The sequence below is a fragment of the Scylla paramamosain genome, chromosome 4 (genome assembly GCF_035594125.1).
Source record: "Scylla paramamosain isolate STU-SP2022 chromosome 4, ASM3559412v1, whole genome shotgun sequence".
In the NCBI taxonomy this organism is placed as follows: Eukaryota; Metazoa; Arthropoda; class Malacostraca; order Decapoda; family Portunidae; genus Scylla; species Scylla paramamosain.
In genome coordinates this window covers 37,882,027-37,892,026 of record NC_087154.1, presented here as the reverse complement: position 1 = coordinate 37,892,026, position 10,000 = coordinate 37,882,027, and the positions used below count along the sequence as shown (strand labels likewise).

Genomic DNA, 10,000 nt, shown 5'->3' with positions numbered 1-10,000 from the left:
ACTCACTCATTCACTCACTCACTCACTCACTCAAGACACTTCTAATAATTCTTAGCACTCATTTTTGGACAGTTCCTCTCTTTTTTGGGGCTTCCATCTTCATTGGGTCGTTAATTTTTGTTCGTCGTTTTGTGGCCCATTCTTCTGCACATATAAAGAATCTTGAACTCACAATTCATCGTTTTTGGGACTAATATCTTTAATTTTTATTGATCTTGGTTAGATATCCTCTTAAATACGTAAAACAAACACTCGGTACAGTAAAACGTAACAGTGTAACAGGTGATACGTGCGCTTTGGTAAGAAGAAGAGGGAGTGCTCGTTCAGATGTAAATGTAAAGAGAGACGGGTCTATTCCAGACACGCGCGGCGGAGTGAAGGAAAGGTGAACGTGTCAGAACGTGTCCCTACTTGGATCAGCAGAGAGGGGAGGAGAATGTAAACTAGCTTTCTGTCTCCCTTGAAGTTTTGATTTCCTGTCTTATGTTACCCACACACACACACACACACTCTCTCTCTCTCTCTCTCTCTCTCTCTCTCTCTCTCTCTCTCTCTCTCTCTCTCTCTCTCTCTCTCTCTCTCTCTCTCGTGTTTCCGTATCGTGTTCGCGTCAGTGATGTTTATTTTTGTCGTTTTTCACGTCATCTCTCAAACAGGTGAAGCTCCAAACAGTGTACACATTCATGTTTTCCCTTTTTTTTTTTTTTTTCAGGGAATCTGGTTACATGTTGACTTGTTTTCAAAAGTCTCTCTCTCTCTCTCTCTCTCTCTCTCTCTCTCTCTCTCTCTCTCTCTCTCTCTCTCTCTCTCTCTCTCTCTCTCTCTCTCTCTCTCTCTCTCTCTCTCTCTCTCTCTCTCTCTCTCTCTCTCTCTCTCTCTCTCTCTCTCTCTCTCTCTCTCTGGATTAGTGGATGAAAGACGAATGTGCGAGTAGGTGAGTGTATGGAAGAGTGGATGGGGGTGGGTAGCTAAATGAGTGGATTGATTGATTCATGGATGGATATGTGGATGAGTGAGTGAATGGCTAGGTGGAAGGGTGAGTGGGGTTGTTGCATGCGTGGATGTGTGGGTGGGTGAACTGCTGTGTGGGTGAATATTTGGCTGGGTGGATAGATGAGTGAGTAAATGGATGGGCAAGTCAATGGGTGTGTGGATGGGTAGATACATTGTGTGGATAAATGAATGGGTGGATAGATTGATATGTGAATGGAAGGGTGAGTGAGTGGATGACTGGAGAGATGGATGGGTGCATGAATGGGATGTAGGTAGGAGTGTGAGTAGATGGGTGGATGGGCGGGTCACTGGGTGGGTAGTGGATGAGAAGGTGAATCGTTGTGTGGATAGGTGGGTGGGTGGATGTATGAATGAGTGGGTAGATGGTAAGTGGGTTAGCGGACGGGTGGATGAATGGGTGGATCGATGGGAGTCAGTGGTTGGATGGATGGGTGAGTAAGTGGATTCGGGGCGCTTGAGTGGATGGAGGGATGTAGTTTAGTAAGCAGTGGATGGGTTGGTGAATCTTATATTAGTATGTCCGGTACCACATGCTGCCATCACTAAACCTGTAGTCAAGATTTTGGAGACCAAGTGGTTTGGGTGCCAGTGTATTGAGTACCAAACGAACTGATGCCTGTTTGCACTCGTGCCGATCTGTCTTGAGGATCATCTGACCTGAGGCTTGTATAACCTGAGTACCATCCGCCCCAGTACCAAGTGACTGTTGCCGAGGAATGTAGTATATTACGCTATACTTAAATGTACTTAAATGACAGTTAAAGCAAGTGAGTGTGAACTACTTATTGAATTAAAGAGAGAGGTCAGTCAGATGAGGGCTTTAATGAGGCGTCAGAAGCATCAAGTACTCTAGCATACCCAACAATCCATTTACTCCAGGACCCCTATTCACGAGATATGTGGGTGGTTATGTGTGAATGGGTGGTATATTCTCGTATCGCTCCCTCCCTTCCTCCTCTCGAAAAAGAAACTCCTTACCGTAATATTTAATCATTGAAGGGGAAAAGTTAGGGAGAAAGTGGCCAGCAGGAAGGAAGGGTCCCTCGGTCAGCCAACTTTATCCCGCCGCAAAAATGGAGACGCATCATAAGTTTATGGGTAAAGTGTTTGGCCGATTTAACAAGCGGGGCTGGGCTGGCCGGGAGCGGTGGTGGGCGGGGCGGCTACCAGTGTGAGTAATGCGGCGTTACTGGATGCGGTTAGCGTATTAGTGTGGCGGAGAGGAGTTGCCTGTTGTAGAAGCGATATGATGCAATACTATGTAGTGTGGTGGAGAGGAAATGGTTGTTGTAGATAAGGTGCGGTGTGGTGCGATTCTGGTGTGGTGGAAAGAAATTTTGTTGTAGATACGACACGACATGATAGGATGCCAGTGTGGTGGATAAGAGTAGACTGTTGTAGATGAGATGCGATATGATACGGAAAGGAGACTGGTGAATGGGACTTAGCTGCTGTAAATATGATATGATGCAGTGCAGTGCAATACATTTACTGGTCTCATATTATTTTTCTTTCTATGTAAGAGGGATTGAAGGAAAGGCCAACTGAAGGTGCTAGTCCCCAGTGTGTGCATCCAAAAGGAATATCCAAATTTATGAGGGGAAACGTCATGGAATATCCCTCTTGAAAGTTGAAATCACGGTGAGGTGGAATTCCAGAAGCAGGAAGTTCCGGAATTTGCAAGTAAACGGGACGAAAGATTTAAAGTACTTGTTGAGTTGACCCTTGCATTGGGGAAGTGGACAGAACAGGGGTGACCAGCTCTGTAAATCAACTCATTACAATGACGTGTATATACTGAGTCGTATCCGAGTTACAGATTCACTAAGGCGACGCTCCTCCACAGACCTGTCACTGCATTTCTCCTGGTAATTTTAGCTTTGCCTTCTAACCGTCTCCTTCAGGGCATGGCATCTTTAGTAAACTTTTTTTTTACGTTTTTGTTACCCTCGGCCAGAACTTTCTTACATAAAAAAAGTTACTCTATATTGAGCCGTGCAAGGTCACTTTAAAGGCTTAAGACTAAAAATACTTTAAGCTAAACCAAAATGTCCATTAATACTCAATATATTACCTGAGGAAGCGAGGTCAGAAGTTAATTGATGTTGTGGGGATGATGCATGGTAGGATGGTATATGTGGTGATGTGACGGTGAATATTGTGTTAAGTACGTGGTTAACGGTAATGAAGTGTGGCAACAGTGACGGTATAATGAAAATGGTGAAGTAGAATGATTAGATTGTGTGTTTATATTTATGGTGATTGACGTCCAGTAAATAACATGTGGAGAATTGAAGTTACAGAAAAGGTGAGTGTTTTCAAACTAATCTCGTGAGTTGGCTAGTTAAGGGGAAGAATCGTAAGTGTATGAATGTGAGATAGTTTCAAGATTAGGTTGCAGAGATTTTAAGTTTTTTAAGTTGTCAGGAGCTGCCTTGTGTAGGTCACCTGGCCTTTAGCTGTCTCCTTATCCTATGCATGAATAGGTGTGGTAGGAATCTTATGTTCTTATGCAAGGATAGATATGATCGGAATGAGATCAGAAGTAAAATATGGTGAGTTACAATTATTGCTTTCTGTGTTTGCAGGTTCATAGGCGTTGAGTGAATATTAAAACAGTAAAGTCAAAGCTAACGTAGATTTTTTGTGTCTGATATTGACTAATTATTTTTCTTTATGCCGGTGAGCTTCCAGTGATAGATTGTGAGGTCAGTGACAAGGATAAGGCTGACGGGTATATGGTGAGGGAGAGTGAACCTAACGTGCTTTTAATTGATTTTTTTCTCTCTCTTTCCTGCATATTCTCCATGATATTGGCGGATAGTGACAGGCTGTGACTCTAGAGAGAATGATGCGTCCAGCTGGAATATGGTGAGAGCAGAGTGAAAAGGTAATCTAGGTCGTTCTTTTTTTTATTTTTTTTCATTGCCCCTACATATTCTTCATGATAGTGGCGGGTAATTTCAGCGGATGTGGCTTCCTTTTGGTGTAAGCTAATAAGAACTTTAGCGTCTTTTTTTTTCTTCTTTTTCCTGAACTTTCCCATGAGGATCAATGCGGCATCGACCTTAATAGGGAATTTACCCGCTAACTTTTGCAGGGATCAATGCGATACTGACCTCAGAAATTCATTTGCTTCCAAAAATTTCCTCATTCCGGACTAAGCGAGGAATTATTATAAAAAAAAAGGGGAGCATTTAATAGGATTGTACCATCACGTGTATATACATTTCTTTTTCAAGCAATTTATATGTAAACCGACTTGAATATTGATTTGGTGTAATTTTTTTTCCACTGCGAGTGAAATGTAATGCTGGTTTCAATGATGGAAGCGAATAGGTGTTTGTACACGTTTTTTTTTTTGCTTAATATTATCTAGTTTTCAGAGATATTTATGAATTAAGGTTATGAATAAATTTGAACCTTTTTTTATTATGAAGTTATAGAATTTCTTTTACTTGTGAAGGACAGCGGCCAAGGAAACAAAACAATAAGGACACTAAAATGACCACTCCAATAAGTAACAGAACAAAAAAATAAATAAATAAATAAATAAATAAACTAAGAAGAAAACATCCCTTAATTTGCAGCTTACCCTCAACCACAGAAAAAAAAAAGTGTCGAGGCTGACCAAATTTTACGAACAGAAAACAATAAAAGATAGACAGACAGACACACAGGCAGACACAGAGACAGAGAAAAGTGACCAAAAATTGCAAAATAAAATAAATAAATAAATAACTAAATAAGTAAACAGATAAATAAATAAATAGAAAATACATTCCATTATTCCCCACCAGAAAAATATGCAGAACCTGAACCAAAGCTAGAAAAGTTATAAAAGTCGGACTAAATTTGAGATTCCCCCTCACGGAAAAAAAAAAAAAAGAAAAAAAAGAGCGAATAGAAAATGGAGTTCCGGGAAGGTTGGGTGGACAGCGAGTGACTGATTCACGGCTGGGATGCGGGTAGGCCACTCACGCTCCCCTGGCTGTGAGAGGGAGAGGAGAGAAGCAGGTGCGTTGCATGGCTCAAGGAACAATCTCTCTCTCTCTCTCTCTCTCTCTCTCTCTCTCTCTCTCTCTCTCTCTCTCTCTCTCTCTCTCTCTCTCTCTCTCTCTTTGGGGTTGAATGGAAAACTTGAGAAAAGAATGAATATGAAATGCACAGCGGACGTGTTGTTGGGAGGGACACACACACACACACACACACACACACACACACACACACACACACACACACACACACACACACACACACACACACACACACACACACACACAGAAACAAACACGAGAGCAAGATAGGAAGATTAACAGAGAGAGAGAGAGAGAGAGAGAGAGAGAGAGAGAGAGAGAGAGAGAGAGAGAGAGAGAGAGAGAGATATGCTGATGGTCCCTTCTCTTCCTCGGCTCCTGTGTCACCTCCGTTAGTGATGATGAAGTAGAAGAATGTTATGAGTAGGGGGAGAGGCAGGAGGGAAAGTGAGAGAGGGAGAGAGAGGGAGAGGGAGCAAGGAGGGGAAGGTGTGGGGGAGGTGGGGAGTGTAAATGATCCGTAAAGTTTAAAGTAAGTAAGAGAGGAAGGGAGAAGGGAGAAGGGAGGAGGGTGGGTATGTGAACTCATTATGAACTAACAGAGAGAGAGAGAGAGAGAGAGAGAGAGAGAGAGAGAGAGAGAGAGAGAGAGAGAGAGAGAGAGAGAGAGAGAGAGAGAGAATTGACAGACGGACGGGAGGAAATAGGAAGACAAGTGTGGACAGAAGATCAGTGTTGACAAAAAGGGAAGAAGAAGAAGAGGAGGAGGAGGAAGAGGAGGGGGACGGGAAGGGAAGGAAAAGGATCGATTTGCAGGTCACAAAGTCTTCAGGCGCGGGAGAGAACTTTCCTCCCCTCACTGATCTGGAAGAGACAGGAAAAGAGGCATTTCCCACTCCCCCTCTCTTACCCCCTCCCACATTCCTTCTCCTAGTCTCACCAAACTCTCCCTCTGTCCTCCCTGCGTGCCATATTCTCTCCCTGCCATTCCTCCCTCGCCATCTTATCCTGCCTCCATCATTTCCTCCCTTCATTTCCCTTACAACCATCACCCCTAGTCTTCCCTTTAGGCTTCGGATGGAGGAGAAAGAGGAGGAGGAAGACGAGGAGGACTAGGAGGAAGAGAGGGATGAAAGGGCAGAGGAATCGCCACTATAGAAAGTGGAGCATTTTTATGAATATTTGATCTTTGGATTTTCTTCCCTCCACTTCACGTATCCACTCATTCGTATTTTTCCTCCTCTTCTTCCTCCTCCTCCTCCTTTTCCTCCTCCGACATTCAAAAGGAAGTAAGGAATCGATAGGATCATAGGAAAGGATTTGTCTCTCAGCGCCTTATGGTAGAAGGGGATGGACAAGACAGGCTGGCTGGGTTACCCTTTGCCTTCCCCTGTGTCTACCTTCTACTAACCTCACTATCTACCTCCCTCCCTCCCTCCCTATCTACCTCCATACAACCCTACCTCCTCCAACCGTCGTGCGATGAGGTGATTAATTCCAACAGTAATTTCATAATGGGATAATCTCGTGGCAGGTTGAAAGAGGGAATGAGGGGGTAGGGGAGAGGGAAAAGGGGTGAGGGAGTACGAGTGAGGGGATAGGGGGACAAGGTCGTCTTTGGTTGTGAGGCAAGAGAGAGAGAGAGAGAGAGAGAGAGAGAGAGTACTGGATGAGGAGAGAGTGAGAGAGAGGAAGGGCCACCGCCACACTACGTGACCCAACTGCAAACTGAGAGAGAGAGAGAGAGAGAGAGAGAGAGAGAGAGAGAGAGAGAGAGAGAGAGAGAGAGAGAGAGAGAGAGAGAATGCCTAAGGAAAGAGGTGAGAAAGGATTTCGCACTCACAGTAAAGAAATAAGTTAAGGCTGAAAAAGAAGAGGAGGAAGAGGAGATATAGGAGGAGGAGATATAGGAGAAGGAGGAGGAGTGGGAGGGAATCTCTTATACCATCTGAGAGAGAGAGAGAGAGAGAGAGAGAGAGAGAGAGAGAGAGAGAGAGAGAGAGAACAAGACACACAGCCTCACTCTCCCATACACGAACATACATACATACACTTTCACTGTGCTCTCTTTTATGACTCTCTCTCTCTCTCTCTCTCTCTCTCTCTCTCTCTCTCTCTCTCTCTCTCTCTCTCTCTCTCTCTCTCTCTCTCTCTCTCTCTCTCTCTCTCTCTCTCTCTCTCTCTCTCTCTCTCTCTCTCTCTCTGGTCCAATATCTCAAGTAAAGTAAGAAAGGAATTAGAGAAGATAAAGTGTGTGTGTGTGTGTGTGTGTGTGTGTGTGTGTGTGTGTGTGTGTGTGTGTGTGTGTGTGTGTTCGGGCAACTGGAATTACACACGCATTACTGTAATGATTTATTCCTGCTAATTAGTAAAAGCAGATTAGTTGGATTAGCGTTGACGATAACGTATCATCCTTAACGTCATCATCATCATCATCATCATCATCATCATCATCATCATCATCATCATTATTGTTGTCGCTATTACCAATATTATATCGTTGTCGTTTATAATATTATTAGTAGTATTTGTATTATAACTTTTTTTATTACGTCAGTTTGATATGTATTGCTACTGGTACTACTATTACTGCTACCACTACTACTACTACTACTACCACTACTCTACCACCACCACAACCACCACTACCACTACCCGCGTTAATACTTCCTTAATATAACGAAATGTAAGCATTATATACCTCTTACTTACCTAACCATTTTCTCTTTTAGCATTCCTGTGTGCCTGCGACGGGTGTGGTGGGTTGGGAAGAATTTACATAGCTTGATCAGTATGCAAATAGGGGCTGTGTGTGTCTGTTTGTCCGCAGAGGGCGCGGAGGTCCCGGGTTTGGTGTGTGTGTGTGTGTGTGTGTGTGTGTGTGTGTGTGTGTGTGTGTGTGTGTGTGTATGATTAGATGTGTGGGTGGATAGGTATGTACGCAGGCGGGTGATTTTATGTATGTGTGTGTGTGTGTGTGTGTGTGTGTGTGTGTGTGTGTGTGTGTGTGTGTGTGTGTGTGTGTGTGTGTGGTAAGGAAGTTATATTGCCAAACTGTTCCTCTATAAATTGTCAGTCGAGACACACACACACACACACACACACACACACACACACACACACACACACACACACACACACACACACACAGACACACACACACTTTGAGAAACATAAACACAACACCACACACCACAGACAGACAGACAGACAGGCAGATAAACAGACACACACACACAGACAGCCAGACATTCATGCATAGTCGGGCTTCGTATTCTGAGGTCCACATTGGTTCAAGAGGGAGCATTCGTAATTAACATAAGCAGATCATACAATAAGCGAGGCATGATACGTGAAGCTGCGGGTGAATAGGTGGAGGTTGCTGGGATCGTGGGCTTGACGCGGCAAAGGCGGCTCTGCTACGCTCGCAAATGGACGAGGTAGAGGGCTTGATGTGGTAGTGAAATTGTGCAAATTGTTGAGTGATTTGGTTGGTGGATTGGCTTGTGATACGTGTGTATGTGTGTGTGTGTGTGTGGAGGAGTAAACTGGGAATGTGTTGGTGCTGGTGGAGTGAAGGGACGAGTATTAAGAGTCTTGAGAATAGCGTAACCATAATCATAACCATAATAAAATCTTCTATTGACACCATTATTAAAATTAACCTAATGCCATAAACCTGAAAAAAAAGTTAAGAGGTTTAATTTTTTCTCCCTCTCAATAGACTTGCAGTACTTAAGCAGCCTCATTTGCATATCAGAGTAAAAACACTATCATGCAACCTTCCTTCCTCTCCCTATTACGCTGCCGTATTATCCTGCCACCCTCCTCGTATAGACGCACCTGAGAGACGGAAGTGTGAATGAACGGCGCCTCTTGAGTATTCTGTAAGTGTAGCAGAAGTTGCCTTGTCTCATTTTGCCTCACATACCTCGTTTTATTTGGTCCCTTATGTCCTTAATTTGGCAGGAGGAGGAGGAGGAAGAGGAGGAGGAGGGAGGAGGAGGAGGAGGAGGAGGACGTTTTCTCTCTCTCTCTCTCTCTCTCTCTCTCTCTCTCTCTCTCTCTCTCTCTCTCTCTCTCTCTCTCTCTCTCTCTCTCTCTCTCTCTCTCTCTCTCTCTCTCTCTCTCTGAAAAAGTCCTAGTTGTTCCTATTGTTGTGTTTCAAGGAACTTCGCCCCGTCCCGTTAAATTACTTAAGACAGTTTGTTTTTGCTGTTTTCTTTTCATCAAGTAGGCTGCCTTGTTTGTAGGTTAAGGTACGAGTTTTATTTCCCTTAGGGTCCGGCGTTAATGGTCTGTTTGCACTGTTTTCACTTTGTTTTCACTTTTTTTTATCAGGAGAGTCCTCGCGGGGTCTCAGGAAGCCTCTGGCGTGGTGAGTACTGAATTATTGGTGTTATTGGCGTTTTGTTGGTTGTTGTATTATTATTATTATTATTTAGTTCTTGCTGTTGTTTGTGGTGGTGATGCAGTTACCGTCATCGCTATTCGCAGCTTTATTGTTGTTCTCCGTTACTTACAGTTTGTTCCGCCATGTTAAGCCACGGTCGCGTATATTTCACAGAATTTATGGACCAGAATTGTACAGGAAGGATTTTCTGGGACATTCATCCTATGAGGAGGCTACCGAGCGAGCGAACGCGCGCGCACACACAAAAAACACAACACACACACACACACACACACACACACACACACACACACACACACACACACACACACACACACACACACACACACACTTACAGACAGAGGAAATGGAATGTGTGCACAAGAAAATTGAGTAAATATAAAGAGAAGCTATAATTAGGTACAGTTTTAGGAAGCGAATCATTCCTTGACTCAGTTTTGTAGAAATCGGTCTAGACAAGAGTATACACACACACACACACACACACACACACACACACACACACACACACACACACACACACACACACACACAC

The 10,000-nt window shown here is 43.8% G+C and overlaps 1 protein-coding gene across 6 annotated transcripts in view; it reads left to right on the top strand.

Moving 5' to 3' along the window:
• Window positions 1–10,000, top strand: part of LOC135100071 (orexin/Hypocretin receptor type 1-like) — a 306,348-nt gene that overhangs the window by 222,298 nt on the left and 74,050 nt on the right. For 4 of the 6 annotated variants that reach the window (XM_064002966.1, XM_064002964.1, XM_064002969.1 and 1 more), the window contains one exon: window positions 9,393–9,429. The exons of the other annotated variants lie outside the window; for them this stretch is intronic. The gene's annotated coding sequence lies outside the window, so the exon portion shown is untranslated. The remainder of the gene's footprint in view (window positions 1–9,392; window positions 9,430–10,000) is intronic. 6 annotated transcript variants of the gene reach the window in all.